Source organism: Crocuta crocuta, unplaced genomic scaffold (assembly GCF_008692635.1).
Source record: "Crocuta crocuta isolate KB4526 unplaced genomic scaffold, BGI_CrCroc_1.0 scaffold141, whole genome shotgun sequence".
Taxonomy (NCBI): Eukaryota; Metazoa; Chordata; class Mammalia; order Carnivora; family Hyaenidae; genus Crocuta; species Crocuta crocuta.
The window spans coordinates 6557719-6566325 of record NW_027527951.1 but is presented as its reverse complement, the minus strand read 5'-3'; positions in this window follow the sequence as shown (position 1 = coordinate 6566325).

The window sequence follows — 8607 nt, the reverse complement described above, 5'->3', positions numbered from 1 at the left end:
AATTTTTACAGAATGGCTTTATTACAGGTTTTAACTTCCTCTCTGACCACTAAATGGCGAGCCTTCAATGTCATCTCCTCAAAGCCCCCCAGAAAGAACAAATCCATGTACGTTCTTCCTTATTTTACCTATTATCTATGTTCTCCACTCCTCTCAAGCAATAGCTCACCATTTATTTATTTTCTGAATCTTTTCCTATCAATCTACACCACGAATTCAGTCTCAAATGCCATCAGAGTGTAAGAACAAAGAACTGTGCCAGATTTTCCAGTGTTTGCTTATATGTTGCCTTGGCTTAGTCTATCATTTCTCATCTGTGTGCATCTGTTTCTCTAGCTAGACCTAGGTCCTTTCCGTGGAAGTATGCTACATTTTATATGCTCTTGAACTACTCAGTTAAAAAAAAGTGTTAGGCATTTCATAGGCACAATTTTAGACCCCCAATAAATTAATATAATCTCACAGATTTATTCAGTACATTTGTATTGTCTGTTATGTGTCTCTCAGCATATCTAATACTTAGAACTGGTCCCCACACCTTTAACAGTTCCTGAAACATTAAGAGTACTCAATACATATTTGTTGAAAGAAGGAATGATCTATATTTTTTCAAATATTTTTATTGTCTTAAAAAATGCACTTTTAACATGAAAATCTCCTTTTCCTTTGCCTGATCACCTTCTTTCCAGGCAGATGGTAAGAATTTCTCTAAAAGAGAATTCATTCTATATTCTATCTCTTAGAGTCAGACTGTTTTTTTCTCAATTCAGATTTAATCTTATGGTGGGATTTAGACACGGTTCTTTTGGCACTTGCCCTAAATACTTTAGCACTCTGGATTCAAGTACATAGTGATAAGAGGTGGAGTTTCACTCTATATATTCTCTTTTTTTCAATTGAAAGTATCAAAAACCATTTCTTTGTAGGCTGTACCTCCCAAGTCTTTGCTCTGAAACACATAGCATTCCATCTTTACAATAAGATTTTTCAGAACCCCACATGAGAGTTTAAAAAGAATGTAATACCAAATCAGAGTTGATACGACCTTGAGGTGGTTTCCCTATGCTAGATTTTAAAACTTTAATGAGCTTAAAAATATCTGATTTCTCAAAACTCCTTCTCACTTGAAGTGAGAAAACAATTAATTCCTACTAAAAGCACTAATAAGTTCATTATCCTTTACCTTTTATTATAAATTATTTATAAAATTGTGGTTTGATTGGATAACCCTTTTATATCTTACCAGTAATTAGACTCCGGGATATCTGTTTACCCCTCTGAACCCTATGTAAATATTTTGGTTGCATACCACAGACTACTTACAGTGTGTTTAGCCTAGGTAGTCCTAACCTAGTTAGTCCTTACCTCTTGTAAGGACATAAAAATAAACTCAATTTGCATGAGTTATGAAATTTCAGTGATTAATTTGTGCTGTTGGGTTGGAAAGATTTGTTCAAATAAGATGTAAATTGTCCAGAACCAATAGTATTCAGACAGACATAGTTTATGTGGTGATCTGATAGTCCAGGGAAGAAAATAAAGGGATTAAATCAGACACTGTAGTATTCACTAAGTCTCTATTCACATACCCAATCAGTGTGGGCAAAATGCATCAGATGATTTTTCAGGAAATAGAAAAGTAGGTCATCCCACCAGTACCCGAACCCCAGAAAACACAAGTGGTTTGTTCAAGGTCACCCTGCAGAGAATGACCAAGCCAATGAAGGTCAAAGATCGGCCCTGCTGATTTCCAGGGAGCATTCTTTCACCTCTGCACCATGCTGTCTCTTTGAGGAAAGCAAATGTGCTAAGTCTCAGGCCACTGAAAGCCTGTGGTTCAAAATCAGCACTCATCTGTGTCCTCACCTCTTCCTCCCTCGACAGTGTGGTTCAGCCCCTACTGTATAACCGGACACGCTCACACGCAAATCCACCACAAGACCAGGGCCAGGAGAACTCAGCCACTGGCTGTCAGCTTCTTGGTCCTGCATGACCTTTGGCAGGATTTCCACACCAAGGTTTAAGGTTGATTACCTTCAGGAAGCCACTGCTAAAACATTGCCAAGTGGGAGGAAAGGGAATTAGTATATCCTTGAAATGGGACTTCGCTTATACTTCTCACAAGAAACAATGCAACCCTTAATATTTTTAATTCAGTAAACACCCATTGAATATATAATATGTGCCCAATCTTCTCCTAGTGAAACCCAAATATTTTAGGGCCACCCCCAGCCTGTGGCCACAACTGAAGGCATGCTACTGTGGTAGCTCAGACAGGGCACTCCTGACAGCTCTGGGATGTCATGCAGGCCCTTTGCTCTGCCTGGGGATCTGCAGGAGGTGTGTCCTCATCCCTGCCCAGGCTGCCCTGACATTACCAGCTCCCTTTTCTAGAAATCACATTTTATTTATTTTAGACATTTTTATTCATTATTGAGAGACAGCATGAGCAGGGGAGGGGCAGAGAGAGGGGGAGACACAGAATCTGAAGCAGGCTCCAGGCTCCGAGCTGTCAGCACAGAGCCCAACGCGGGGCTTAAACCCATGAACCATGAGATCGTGACCTGAGCTGAAGTCGGACCCTTAACCGACAGCCACCCAGGCCTCCCCCTAGAAATTACNATCTGGCCATGTGTAGCAACATAGAGGGACCTTGAGGGTGTTATGCTGAGCGAAATAAGTCAAACAGAGGAGGACAAATATCATATACCTATGCAGGTATAGGAGGATTAGGAGGAACTTGATGGAGGAACAAGGGGGAGAAGAAGGTTGGAAATGGTGGGGGAAAGGGAGAGAGGCAAACCATGAGAGACTCTTGAATGCTGACAAAAACTGAGGACTGATGGATGTGGGGGGAGGAGAGGGGATGGGCATGGAGGAGGACACTTGTGGGGATGAGCACTGAGTGTTATGTGGAAACTAATTTGACAAACTATTTGTAAAAAAATAAAAAATAAAAATAAATAAATAAAAAGAAAAAAAAAAGAAATTACATTTTAATACTACCCCATTCAGATATCCTCTGATAACCTCCTATCCCATTTATAGGAAGATTCGCAACTCTGTCCTGGCTGACAAGGCCCTGCATAACCTAGCTTCTGCCGTCCCATCTGATTTCTGTCACAGCCTCTTGGTCTGTGAGGCTCCAAGGCTGGCCTGCTTGCTTTTGCTCACAGGACAGACATTGGTTACTGCCTTAGGCTCCTTGCCTATTATCCCTCCTTACTGCCTATTATCCCAATAAATTCCTCTAATTTCACCCCAATATCACAGCCTAAATTAGCAACCTGGGAGCCTAATGGTTAGGCTTCAGTGCTCTCACCAGTGTAACCTGGGTTCGATTCCTGATCAGTGAAACCTTTCTTTGGTAATCAACAAGTAGAAATTTCTGCTCCACAAATTGAGTAAGTTCTGGAAACCCACTGTACAACACCAGTGTACCCACTGTACAAACCCACTGCACAACATAGACGGTCAATACTGTACAGTGCACTTAAAAATCTGTTAAGGGAGCACATCTCATGTTAAAAGTTCTTACCACAATAAAATAAAATAAAAATTAAATTAGCTACTCAACACCCTCTGTTATATTACCTATCACCCTACTTTATTTTCTCCATCACCCTTACCCCCCTGTAATGGAGTACACTCTATGAAAAATATAATGCAGACCACAGAGGTAATTTTATTTTTAAATTTTTTATTTTTTAATATAGTTTATTGTCAAATTGGCTAACATACAGTGTGTACAGTGCTCTCTGGGTTTAGGAGGGTAGATTCCTGTAATTCATTGCTTACATACAACACCTAGTTCTCATCCCAACAAGTGCCCTCCTCAATGCCTGTCACTCTTCCCCTCTATGTTCCTTAGGCCATGTATAAACCAACTTGGAAAAGGAAGAAGTGTGACCCTATTCTGATATCTTTTAGGTTCAGCCTCACCCTGATACATACAATATCATGAACATTACAAAAATAAGCATCATATGGGGTGCCTGGGTGTCTCAGGCCATGGTCAGGTCAGGTCATGATCTCACAGTTCATGGGTTCAAGCCCATGTTGGGCTCTGTGCTGGCAGTGCAGAGCCTGGAGTCTGCTTCAGATTCTGTGTTGGAGTTATATGGAGCTGGATTTAAATCCATGTCCTCATGACTGGGTAACTGAGAGATGCAGGGCAAGTTATTCTCAGTCTCTCTTCATCTGCAAAGATGAACTTCCCTGTCGGGATTAGGTCCCTCTGCCTCACAAATGTCTGGTCCTTCTCAGCTCTCCCATACTAGGAATGTGCCAGCTGTTTCTCAAGCAATAAAGCACAGAACTACTCTTTCCCTGTATCCTCAAACACAGTTCAGAGAAGGATGTTTTTACAGGTGTCGCCTTTAAATATCTCCCCATAAAAGAAGGCTATTTTAGTGAGGTTTCTATGGGGATTTCTTTGTTTATAAGTTGAAATAGTTCTGAAAAAGAAACCATCTATCTGGTTTGAGAATGATTTACTCTGCAGCTGATTTAATAGCAGAAAATGTATATTTGCATTGCACCATAAAACGTCTCTTTAGGTTGTAAGAATATGAAATTTTAAAATAAATAGGTTTTTAAAAACTTTTTTTTCTTTTGGTCTATTAGCAAAAAGCAATTTCAGTAGGAAGAAGTATATGTTGTTTGGCTAGGCCTTGCTTCCACACAGAGTGGTGGTATTTTTGTCCTCTAGCAGGGAAGTGAAGTTATTAAAATCGGTTTAAAAATCAAAGCTAAACCAATAAAACAAAAACCAATACAAAAAAAAAAAAACACCCTAAAACTAAAACAAGAAACACATCTGTATCTGTCATATCTGGTCTGAGGTGACCAAACTGACAGAGCTCTTAAACGTTGTGAATGCAGCCTTAAGTGGACCCTCAGAGTCCAGGCCATCCTGCCTTGTGACTCACACTCCTCTCCAAGCCAACTATTTCACATTTTCCTAATATGGTTTGAATTGTGTCCCCATAAAAATTGTACCCTCCCCAATCCTCAGAATATGATCTTATTCAGAAATAGGATTATGGTAGATGTCATTCGTGGAGATGAGATCATACTGGAGAAGGATGGGCCTCTAATTCATGTGATATGACTGGTGTCCTTATACTCTAGGGGGGATGGGAAGAGATGCAGAGGGAAGACACCATGTGATGCCTTGGATAGGAGGAAGAATCTATAAGCCAAGAAATGTCAAGCATTGCCAGAAAACCACCAGAAGCCGGAGGAGACATGGAAGGATTTCCCTCTAGGTTTCAGGGGGAGCATGACTCTGTTGACAGCTTGATTTGGGACTTCTAACCTCCAGAATTGTGAAACAATATATTTCTATTGTTTCAAGCCACCTAGTTTGTGGTATTTTGTTATAGCAGTCCTAGGAAACTAATACATTTCCTCTCACTTTGTAAACATCCATCATCCCTTCAACTTTTCACATTAGCAATCAGCTAATGTATGTTAGTTAGAACATAAGAGTAATCGTAAACACACCCACATGATCCCTCCCCCCACCAACCAGCTGAGGTGCATTGGTGTCTTCCCTCCAGTGTTCCCAGGTTGCACTGTTTCTGCTGCAGTCTGAAGCTGTTCTGCCCCCACCCCATCCATGCACTGGACCTCTTTCTCACCTGCTCGAGGACTATGCTCTTGCAATTACAGTTGGCCATTGAACAGCACACATTTGAACTGCATCTGTCCACTCATATGTGGATTTTTTCGATAAATACAGTACAGTACTGTAAGTATTTTCCTCTTCTGATTTTCCTTATAAGATTTTCTTTTTTCTGGCTTACTTTATTGTAAAAATACAGTATATACTGAAAATAACATTCAAAATATGTGTTAACTGACTTTATGTCAGGAAAGCTTCTGGTCAATGATAGGCCATTAGTAGTTAGGTTTTGAGGAGTCAAAAGTTATACACAAATGTTCAACTTTGTGGAGGGTCAGCAGCCCTGACACCTATATTGTTCAGGGTCACTGTATATCCATTTCCTCCTACATCACCAAATTTTCCTTGCAGATACATAATTCTATCAGCAAACAGATAGGCTTTATGTTACCCAAGTGGAAGGAAGAAGGAAGGAAGGAAGGAAGGAAGGAAGGAAGGAAGAAGGAAGGAAGGAAGGAAGGAAGGAAGGAAGGAAGGAAGGAAAAGGAGGGAAGGAAGGAGGAAGGAAGGAAGGAAGGAAAAGGAGGGAAGGAAGGAGGAAGGAAGGAAGGAAGGAAGGAAGGAAGGGAGGAAAGGGAGGGAGGGAGGGAAAGAGGAAGGGAGGAAAGAGGGAAGAAAAGAAGGGAAAAAGGGAGGAAGGAAGGAAGGAAGGAAGGAAGGAAGAAAGGAAGAAAGGAATGAAGGAAGGAAAGAAAGAAGATCATTTTCTTGACCCATATTCCCTTCTAACATCCACCCCCATTTTTTTTCTCCCTTTTCTAGAAAAACACTCAGAATAGTTATATATCCTCACAGACTCCACTTCCTCAACACTCATTATCCACTAAAAACATTATTAACAAGGTTAAAAAAGACCTCCACCTTGGGTCCTCAGTCATCCTGTTTGACTTCTCAAGTATTTGCCATAGTTGATCATTCTCTTCTTTTAGACATTCTTATCACTTGATTTCTAGGGCCACTGCACTTTCCTGATGTCTCTCCTCCTTCACAGGCCATCTCTTTTCAATGTCCACTGTTAGGTCCTCTTCCTCCAGGCCTCATAGTTTGTGAGTTCTCAGAGCTAATAACTTATGAGATCTCACCCAATTTTAATAGCTTTAAATGCTATGGATATACTAATAATTAAAAAATGTGTACCTCCAGCCAAACCTCTCATATTAGCTACAGATTCATATATTCAGCTGCCTGCTGAATATTCACATTTCTACTTGGATAACTAACAGACATTGAAAATATGGTGTGTCCAAACCTGAACTCCATTAACCCCCAAACTTCTCCCCTCTCAGCATTTCCCATCTTGTGAATGGCAAGTTGCTCAGACTAAATGTTTGAAATTATCACTAACTCTTTTGTGTCTCTTACATCTTACATTTAATCTAAAAAGAAGATAGGATGCTGGGTCGCTCAGTCGGTTGAGTGTTCGGCTTTGACTCAGATCATGATGTCACAATTTGTGGGTTCGAGGCCCGCATTGAGCTCTGTGCTGACAGCTTGCTCAGAGCCTGGAGCCTGCTTCATATTCTGTGTCTCCTTCTCTCTCTGACCCTTTCCTGTTCACACTCTGTCTCTCTCTGTCTCCCAAATTTAAATAAATTAGAAAAAATTTAATCTAAAAAGAAGAATCTTGTTGGCTATACCATTGAAATGTGTGCTAAGTCCGTCATCTCTCAGCATCTCTGCTTCTTACACCACAGACCAAGCCATCATCTTTCCCCTGACTTCTTGCAGTAGTCTTCCTCATGGTTTCCCTACTTATCCTGCAGTATCTTTTCTATGAGAAATTACTCTTTTTTTTATAACTTATATTTCATTTCTTTCCTTCTTCTCAATAGCTTCCTATCACACTGCAAAGAAAATCCAAAGTCTTCTCCACGACCTACAAGGCCCAATGATATTGACCACTCCAACTTTCTGATAAGTTCTCCTACTATTTTTCAAAATCTTTACTGACTTGACTCTAGCTGTACCTGAAGACACCAAAGTCATTCTTGCCTTAGGCCTTTTGAAGTTGTCAATCACTGAGCACAGAAAATGCTTCACCCAGATATCCACCTATGTCATTAATTCAGTTAATTCGGGTTTCCTGTCTTAGATCAACTCCTTGAAAGAGAGCTTTCCTGGTCACCTGATCAGAAAACACCACTTCCTTGCCACTGTATCCCTGATGCTGCTTTATTTCCCTTTCTAGCACTTGTCACCAACTGGCATTATATAATTGCTGATTCATTTATTGTTATTGCGCTTTCCTCTGGGACATAAGCTCTGTGAGAATAAGGACTTTGCCTTCACACAGCCTTATCCCTAATGACTAAAGCAGTGTTTGGCACAGAATGGACACTCAATACATGTGTGTTGACAAATGAATATTTGAGTGACCTTTCCTGTTTTTGATATTTGTTAAGACTCATTGGTATGTCCCTTCGGAAAGAAAAATGTAATGCATCCCACTAGTTATGATTAAAATAATGAATGTAGTCTTATAAAACTGTATAATAAGCAGCAGACCTGTTTTTCTGTGGACAATTATTAGAGAGATGGGCTTAAATGTCACTTAATATAAAAAGATAAATGTATAGTTTTGCTTGATGTCAAATCAACATGGGCACAGTATATAGCAAAGTAGAATTAAAATTAGTTAATTAGAATAACACAGATTAAAAATATAAGAAAAACAAGAAGTGATAGAATGAATAGGTGTTTTTTTGTTTTGCGTTTACCATAGATCAACTGAAATTTGTGGGACAAGGCTTCAATGAGCAGTTTGTTTATAGCAACAAAAGCACTTGAAGTTATAATCATTTCATAAAGGACTCTTGGGAAATATTGGGTAAACACTATACTCACTTGAGATTTTTTTCATCTGTTGTGGAAAAAGTATGAATAAATAATCTTAAAACACTGGAGGCTTAAGATATTGG